This window comes from Suricata suricatta, chromosome 9, assembly GCF_006229205.1.
Source record: "Suricata suricatta isolate VVHF042 chromosome 9, meerkat_22Aug2017_6uvM2_HiC, whole genome shotgun sequence".
Taxonomy (NCBI): Eukaryota; Metazoa; Chordata; class Mammalia; order Carnivora; family Herpestidae; genus Suricata; species Suricata suricatta.
Genome location: NC_043708.1, coordinates 136646140 through 136653374, shown reverse-complemented (window position 1 = coordinate 136653374; position 7235 = coordinate 136646140). Strand labels below are relative to the sequence as shown.

Here is a 7235-nt window from a genome sequence, read left to right as displayed (position 1 = left end):
GGATTCAGATCTCTACTCCTGTGGCTTTAATTACACAGGATTGTTCTGATCAGAGATTACAAGATCCTAATGCAGTGCTGCCCCTCAGTGGCCCCCTCCCACGTGAGGAGTCCTTTGTGTAGGGGCTTTTCTCTGTGGGAGCGTAGGAAGAAAGCCGGTGCTAGTTAGTTTGCTACCTGAGTTTTAAGATATTTCTTTAATGTTTTAACGTTATTTTTGAGAGAGAGAGTGAGCGAGCATAAACGGGGAGGGGCAGAGAGAGAGAGAGACACAGAATTGGAAGCAGTGTCCAGGTTCCAAGCTGACAGCACAGAGCCCGGCATGGGGCTCGAACCCACGAATCATGGGACCTGAGCCAAAGTCAGATGCTTAACTGACTGAGCAACCCGGGCGCCCCTTAAAATACCTTTTTAATGTCTATTTTATATGTTTTGAGAGAAAACAGGGGAGGGACAGCGGGAGAAAGAGAACCCCAAGCAGGCTCTGCACTATCAGCACAGAGCCCATAGCAGGGCTCCATCTTGCTAATTGTGAGATCACGACCTGACCCAAAGTCAAGAGTTGGACGTTCAACCAACTGAGCCACACAGGCGCCCCCAAATTTTACTATTTCCTGTGGAAGCCAGTTGGCAGCATCGAGGAAATCACAGAAGAGGGACAGACCAGCAGTCTTGGGGAAGAGGACGCTGTGGATTGGCTCAGTAGCTGGAACTAGTCTCTTCCGTTCCAAGATCTGTGATTGTGACACGTAGGGCCTCTCCTCTCCTTTCTCTGAAGGCTGGTGTGTAAATCGGGGCACAGGCTGTGTTTTCTACGTGGAGGTGATTTGCATTCGAGTTGCTCAGTGTCCGCCTGACTCTACTCTGTCCAGGGGACCTGTGCCCCGTGGTGCCTCTCGTCTCTAGTGTCCTTCCTTCGGCTTTCCCGGCTGCTTTCTCGGCCTGCTCCCCTGGCCAGCTCTCGTGACCTGCCTCAGTCTTGTTCGCACCCACCTCTTCGTCAGGCATGTTAGTTACACTTAGAAGGGACCTCGGAAACATGCAGAGGGGCTGGGCCCAGCCGGAGTTCCCTCCCCCCGCCTCACGCCGCCATATGCTTCTCTCCAGGTCGTTTCCCAGTGTCTCTTTTATGGAGGTGAACCGTCCTGGGCCCCTGGAAGCAGCCTGAGTAAGTCAGGATCCTTATCTGAGGGTCAACTTCTGCGTCTTCCCCACTTTCAGAACGTCCCCAGCCAGGGGCTTGAAGAACCTCTTGTCTCTGATGACAAGGTGGCCTGTTCTGCACTCAGGTGAGGCCAGCCTTGCCTAGTGATCTTTCCAAGGAAAGGTCCAGGGCCGTCCGGGCAGCTCAGTCAGTTCAGCATCCAACTCTTGATTTCAGCTCAGGTCTTGATCTCACAGTTCGTAAGTTCGAGGCCCATGTCAGGCTTTGCGTGGACAGTGCAGAACCTGCACGGGATTCTCTGCCCCTCCCCCGAGTGCACACACTCGCTCTCTCAAAACAAAGAAAATACACTCTTTAAAAATTTTTTTAAATGTTTATGTATTTTGACAGAGAACGAGCAGAGGAGAGGCAGAGAGAAAGGGAAACAGAATCGGAAGCAGGCTCCAGGAGCCAAGCTGTCAGCACAGAGCCCGACGCGGGGCTCAGACCCACAAATCGGGAGATCATGACCTGAGCCGAAGTCGGACGCTTAACCGACTGAGCTTCTCGGGTGCCCCCCCCCAATAAATACACTTTAAAAAAAGAGAGAAAGGTCCAAAAGGCCCCATTTTAACAGATCTTCAAGTGATGCAAGTGTCGTCACTTGAGTAGACTGAAGGGCATAGCGCGCCAGGCGGGGATTCCAGACCCTGAGTCACAATCTTGCTCCCATGGGCTATTGTTGGAGGAGGTCGTAGGGAGGATGTGCCCGCCAGCTGGCCCCTGGGCTGTCCCAGCGCCATCGGAGGCCCCCCACCTCTTCCCCCGCCGTGTGGCTGCCTCCACGCAGCCAGGGCTGCTTTCAAGGTGCAGCCTGGGGAGTGAGGGGTTGAGCCCGTCGGTGCCGGATCCGTGACTGAGCCCCTAAGATTCCGGCGGGCTCCGTGGAAGTCTGTCTCGTAGCTGCCAAGACAAGCCTCAGTGTCCATTCCCGTGCGTCCCAAACCCAGCAGCCAGCAGCATGGGGCGGCTCGCCTCCTCCTGCGGTCCCTCCCTGCCTTCAGTGTCCCGGGGCAGGTGGCACACTCATGGCTGTCATGCCAGTCACCGCTCTGGGCCTTTCCTTCCTCACCTTGTTTCTGGCTTTGCTGATGGAGTTGAAGCCTCAGCCTCCGTGCCCTGGTCCCCCAGCCCCATCCACACCCACGGTGTGATAGCCTCCCAGCCCTTTCCACCTCTTGTGTGCGGCGTCTGGCTGCTGCTGGGTCGTGGGTCGTGGGTCAGTGCGCACCCTGCTCTCCCGGCCCTGCCCCTGCAGCCACGCCTCTGTCTGCTCTGTTTTCACCTGCTCCTCTTTACCAGCGCCCCCCCCCCCCCTCCGCCCACCACTTCAACTTGCTCAGGTTTCTAAGTCTCAAAACAGAACCGATACCCTGCCCTCAATCCCGTGTCCTCCCTGAACATCTCGGATCTCCTTTCCCCACACGGGGCGTCCCTGACAGAGAGCCCCCCGCACCTGCCGTAGCTCCCTGCTTTCTATCCCCAGATGGGCCACTGACACCACCCGGCAAAGTTCGCTGGGACAGCACGGAGCTGGGGCCACATGCAGGGACATCAGTTTATTTAGTATCTGGGTGGCCACTGACGCTTCGTCTCCTTCCTCCCTGTACCTGCTCTCCCCTTGTTTCCAGGCTTCTCTGGACCCTCCTGGGCCCCAGGTCATGGTTTCTCTGCACCTCCTCTTTCCTCTACGTTACCTGAGCTCTCGACCCATAAATACTCCTGCCTACTAGAAGTTTCTCTCTGCTTACCTGACCCGCATCTCCAGCACACTTCCACATGTGAGTTCATCTTTCTCCCTGGACCTGCTCATCCACCTCGGTCTCCTCTTCTGGAGACTGTGTCCCTCCCAGGTGCCCACACCGGGAGCTGCGGCCATCCTGGACTTCTCCCCGCCTCTTGTCCCCACACCCGGCCTCCCCCCATGTCCGGGGGACCTCGGCTCCTGACCAACTCTTCCAGCAGAGAGGCTGGTTCTGACCCTCGCCCTCCTCACGTAGGCCAGGCCTCTGACTGGTCCCCGTGCCTGTCTTTGCTCCCCTCCAGACACCAGGCATTCGCCCACCTGCTAGTGGCTGTTCTGTAATTAGTGTTAAACGTACAGAAAAGAATTGATGGAGTTTGACCAATTCTTGCCTACCAGCCAGCTCAGAGTAGGTTCTTCCTTTTTGTTCATTTGTTTGTTTTGAGAAAGAGCAGGGGAAGGGCAGAGAGAGAGAGAGAATCCAAGCTAATAACACAGAGCCCCACTTGGGGCCTGATCCCACGAACCATGAGATTATGACCTGAGCTGAAATCAAGAGTCGCTTAACCGACCGAGTGCCCCGGACTAGGTTCTTTCCAAAACACAAACCCGATTACATCTATCCCCCGATCGGTTCACCTTTCACGGGTTCCTGATTACCTCGAGGACCCGCTCCAAGCTGCTGAGTGCGGGATTCCAGCCCGCCAGGATTGAGCTCCGTCGTCTCTGTCCAGCCTCTTCGGCCGCGCTCCCTGAGTGAGCGGAACGCACGGCCGCCTCAAACTGCTCCGGGCTCCCGAAGGGCTTTGTGTGGCATTGGACGGGAGCCGTCCCTTCCCATCGCAGCGCCCTCCCCGCCCCGCCGCCTCCTCCGAGGAGAGCCTCCATCCCTTCCTGTGTATCTTTAACATACGTAGTCACGTCTGGCTAAGTTATCAATGCCTTGAGGGCAAGGCTCTCTCTTTCACGTCTCTGGCCATTAGCTTAGAGTCTGGTGACCTGATAGGTCATGGGTGCTCAGTAAATGTTTACTGACCTGGCCCCTCCCTTCCTCTCCAGTTTTATATTTGACCAATCTTTTCCCACTTGCTTTCTCCCCTGCTCAGTAAACGCTCAACCACGTATAAAATCTCCAGCCCCCTCCTGTGCACAGCGTATGTCCCCTGGACACCCCCTTATCGGGGCACCCAAGTCACCTTGTAGAGTCTGATTTCCCTGCTAGAGTGTAGGTGCCGGGAGCCCCAGGACCCCGTGAGCCGTCTCTGCCTCCCCAGCACCTAGCACCCAGCGCCGGGCCCCGGGACCGGTGCCCAAGGCAGAGCAGAGGCATTTGTGAGCCCACAAGTAAAGGAGTTAGGCTTGGGTCCCAAGTTCTCCAACTCCAAAGCTGTATGATTTGAGGCTCCGAAAACTGTGACATAATCTGGAAGTTTTCTCCCAGCAGATGGTCAGAGCTGGTGAAACACCGATTCCGACAGTTGGCAGATATAAAGGGGACATTTAAGACAGTTGGTCAGAACGAAGGCGACCAGCCCGACGGGACGGGGAGCCTCGGGCGAACGGTGCCGCGGTCACAGGCGCCGGCTGCGCCCCGTGCTGGCCTCCTCGAGGCGTCTCCGAAAGGCCCTGGCGGCCTCCCTGTGACTCAGCCCCATTGGCTGCACAGGACCCGGAAGTCCTTTATTTCTCTGTAGCCAAAATGACTCCCCCCGCCCCTGTGGCATTTCACTTTAATTTGCTCATTTTTGTGAACTGTCGTCTATTTAACATGTGATTTCTGTTCAGATAGAATTCTAGGGAAAACCGCAGATCTAGGACATTTTAGGACTGTGACCTTGCTTATTTTCTGATCACTCCATTTCCAGCATGTTTCTAGGCTATTGGGGGAGATGGAGAGAAGTGAAAAAACATGGAATGCAGTCTCGGGATCTAGTCAAGCAGACGAGGGCCATGTGGCATGTGCGTGGCGGACAGCAGAGCGCGGGAACCCCAGGCAGTGCAGGGACAGATGCTTCTAGCAGGACACCTGAGTGTCGACCGCCGTCGGGGTGCGGGAAAGCTCAGTCAGTGCAGTTAACCCAAGGACGTTGGGGAAGCAGCGGGTCTCTAGCAGGTGCCGGAACACACACACACACCATGTACAGATTTGGGGTGTGGAGGATGGAGTCTGCTGCTCCTGGTTGACTATTCTTCAGAGCAAGACTGCAAGGCTTCCCCATTTCCCTTCAGGCCTTGCTCTTGACCGCCCTCTGTCCCGAGACCCCACCCCCCAGACCCTCGGTGTCACATCATCCCTGTCTATTTGGAATGTGAGTTGTGACCTCTGCTGACTTGGGGAAATGCATGTCTCTTTGACCTCAGCAAATTCCAGGGAGACATTGTTGGGGGTTGACTCAGCTCTCTCACCGGGCGGGGAGAGTCTGCCCTTCCCAAAGGCCTGTGGAGGGCCTTTGCTCTCCGGGGATCTTCAGCATTTTTTTTTTTATTTTAACTGTTTTTTAAAATGTTTATTTATGTATTTCGAGAGAGCGAGCAGGGGAAGGACAGGGAGAGGGAGAGAGAATTCCAAACAGGGTCAGCCCAGAGCCTGACGTGGGCATTGAACTCCTGACTGGTGAGATCATGGCCCGAGCTGAAATCAACAAGCCAGATGTGTAACCGCCTGAGCCACCGGGCGCCCTGAGGTCTGGAGCAGTTTGGGTGGGAGGGGCTTTGGCTCCCCGTGCGGGCCCAGCCTGAGCGACTATCGCCAGGAACGAGGCTCGGTTTCCTTATTTCTAAAGAGACCACGATTGATAGTTTCCACTGCGGAGGTCATGATAACAGGGATGAAGTGTGCTAGTGCCCCCCCCACCCGCCCCCTCGCCGTTTCCCAGACTGAAGGGAAACCAGCCCCGACCTGGCTGGCTTGAGCAGGGACACGTTGTGATGCAAACGTTGGGGGGACAGCCTTGGGGACCCCGTCACTTCCAATCCCTGCTGCCGCTGCGGGTCACTGAGCACGGACCGCGTGCCGAGCACCGGGGAGCACCCTGCACCCACATTGCCTCGCTCACACAGGCGTGCGGGTGAAGGCCGACCCGCCCGCGTCCGCACAAGCAGCGGGGCGCCCCCTCCCCGGGCCGGGGCACCAGGGAAGCTAAGGAACAAGCTGCCTGAGCTGGCACCTTGGGGAGCGCGCTGCAGGCAGGCAGGGGGGCCTCTCTGGCTGAGATGTGCGGAGCCAGATGTTTGTGGCAGTGAGTGAAGCAAGCGCTGTGTGCTTCCGTGTGAAGCCCTGCTCGGGCCGGAGCGCAGGTCCCTCCGGGATCGCGTGCGCCGGAGACACGGTTCGTAGCTACTTTTACTTTGGTTTATTATTTTTTTCTTTTTGAGAGGGAAAGAGAGAGCATGAGCAGGGGAAGGGCAGAGAGAGAGGGAGAGAGAAAATGCCAAGCAGGCTCCATGATCAACGTGGAGCCTGATGCTGGGCTTGATGTCATGAACCATGAAATCATGACCTAAGCCGAAATCATGAGTTGGACACTCAATTGACTGAGCCACCAGGCGCCTGACTTTGGCCTATTTCTGAAGCAGGAGGAAGGCAATGCAAGGGTATAAATGAGGAAAGGAATCAGGAAGCTCTTTTTTTTTTTTTTTTTAAGTTTTTTAATGTTTATTTTTGAGAGACAGAGAGAGAGAGAGAGAGAGAGAGAGAGAGAGAGAAAGGGGGGGAGGGGCTGAGAGAGAGGGAGCACAGAATCCAAAGTAGTCTCCAGGCTCTGAGCTGTCAGCACAGAGCGGGACTTGAACTCACGAACTGTGAGATCATGACCTAGGTGGAAGTCAGACGCTTAACCGACCGAGTCCCCCGGCGCCCCCCGGGAGGCTCTCTGATGCCTCCTCTGTGTGTCACGGGGGGATTCTTGTGAGTCCACGCAAAGTCCACCAGGTCCCACACCTGTAGAACCGTGTTTACAGCTTATCACCCAGACAGAACCTGTACCTCCATGTAAAGCCGTCTGCCTGCTACTTGGAGGAAGGCCGGGTCACCTGGGCTCAGGTCATGATCTCACAGTTCATGAGTTCGAGCCCCACATCAGGCTCTGTGCTGAGAGTGCAGAACCTGCCTCGGATTCTCTGTCTCCCTCTTTCTCTGCCCCTCCCCCTCTCACACTTAATTTCTCTCAAACATAAAGAAGCATTAAAAAAAATTATTTTCTTAATTGAGGAATGCAATTTGGATTCTTACCCAGAGGGCCACCCCAGCTTCAGGCAGAAGAATTTATGGATGGCCACAACCAAAATC

General features: G+C 55.8%; 1 protein-coding gene across 2 annotated transcripts in view; it reads left to right on the top strand.

Annotated features, from left to right (window-relative positions):
- The first annotated feature begins 775 nt into the window (after positions 1 to 775).
- LOC115300729 overlaps positions 776 to 7235 on the top strand; it is a 24615-nt gene continuing 18155 nt past the window's right edge. Inside the window, exons 1-2 of one of the 2 annotated variants that reach the window (XM_029950232.1) lie at positions 776 to 1007; positions 1107 to 1167. The gene's annotated coding sequence lies outside the window, so the exon portion shown is untranslated. Of the gene's footprint in view, positions 1008 to 1106; positions 1168 to 2516; positions 2985 to 7235 lie in introns of those variants that run through there. The other variant, XM_029950233.1, reaches the window with a different exon arrangement.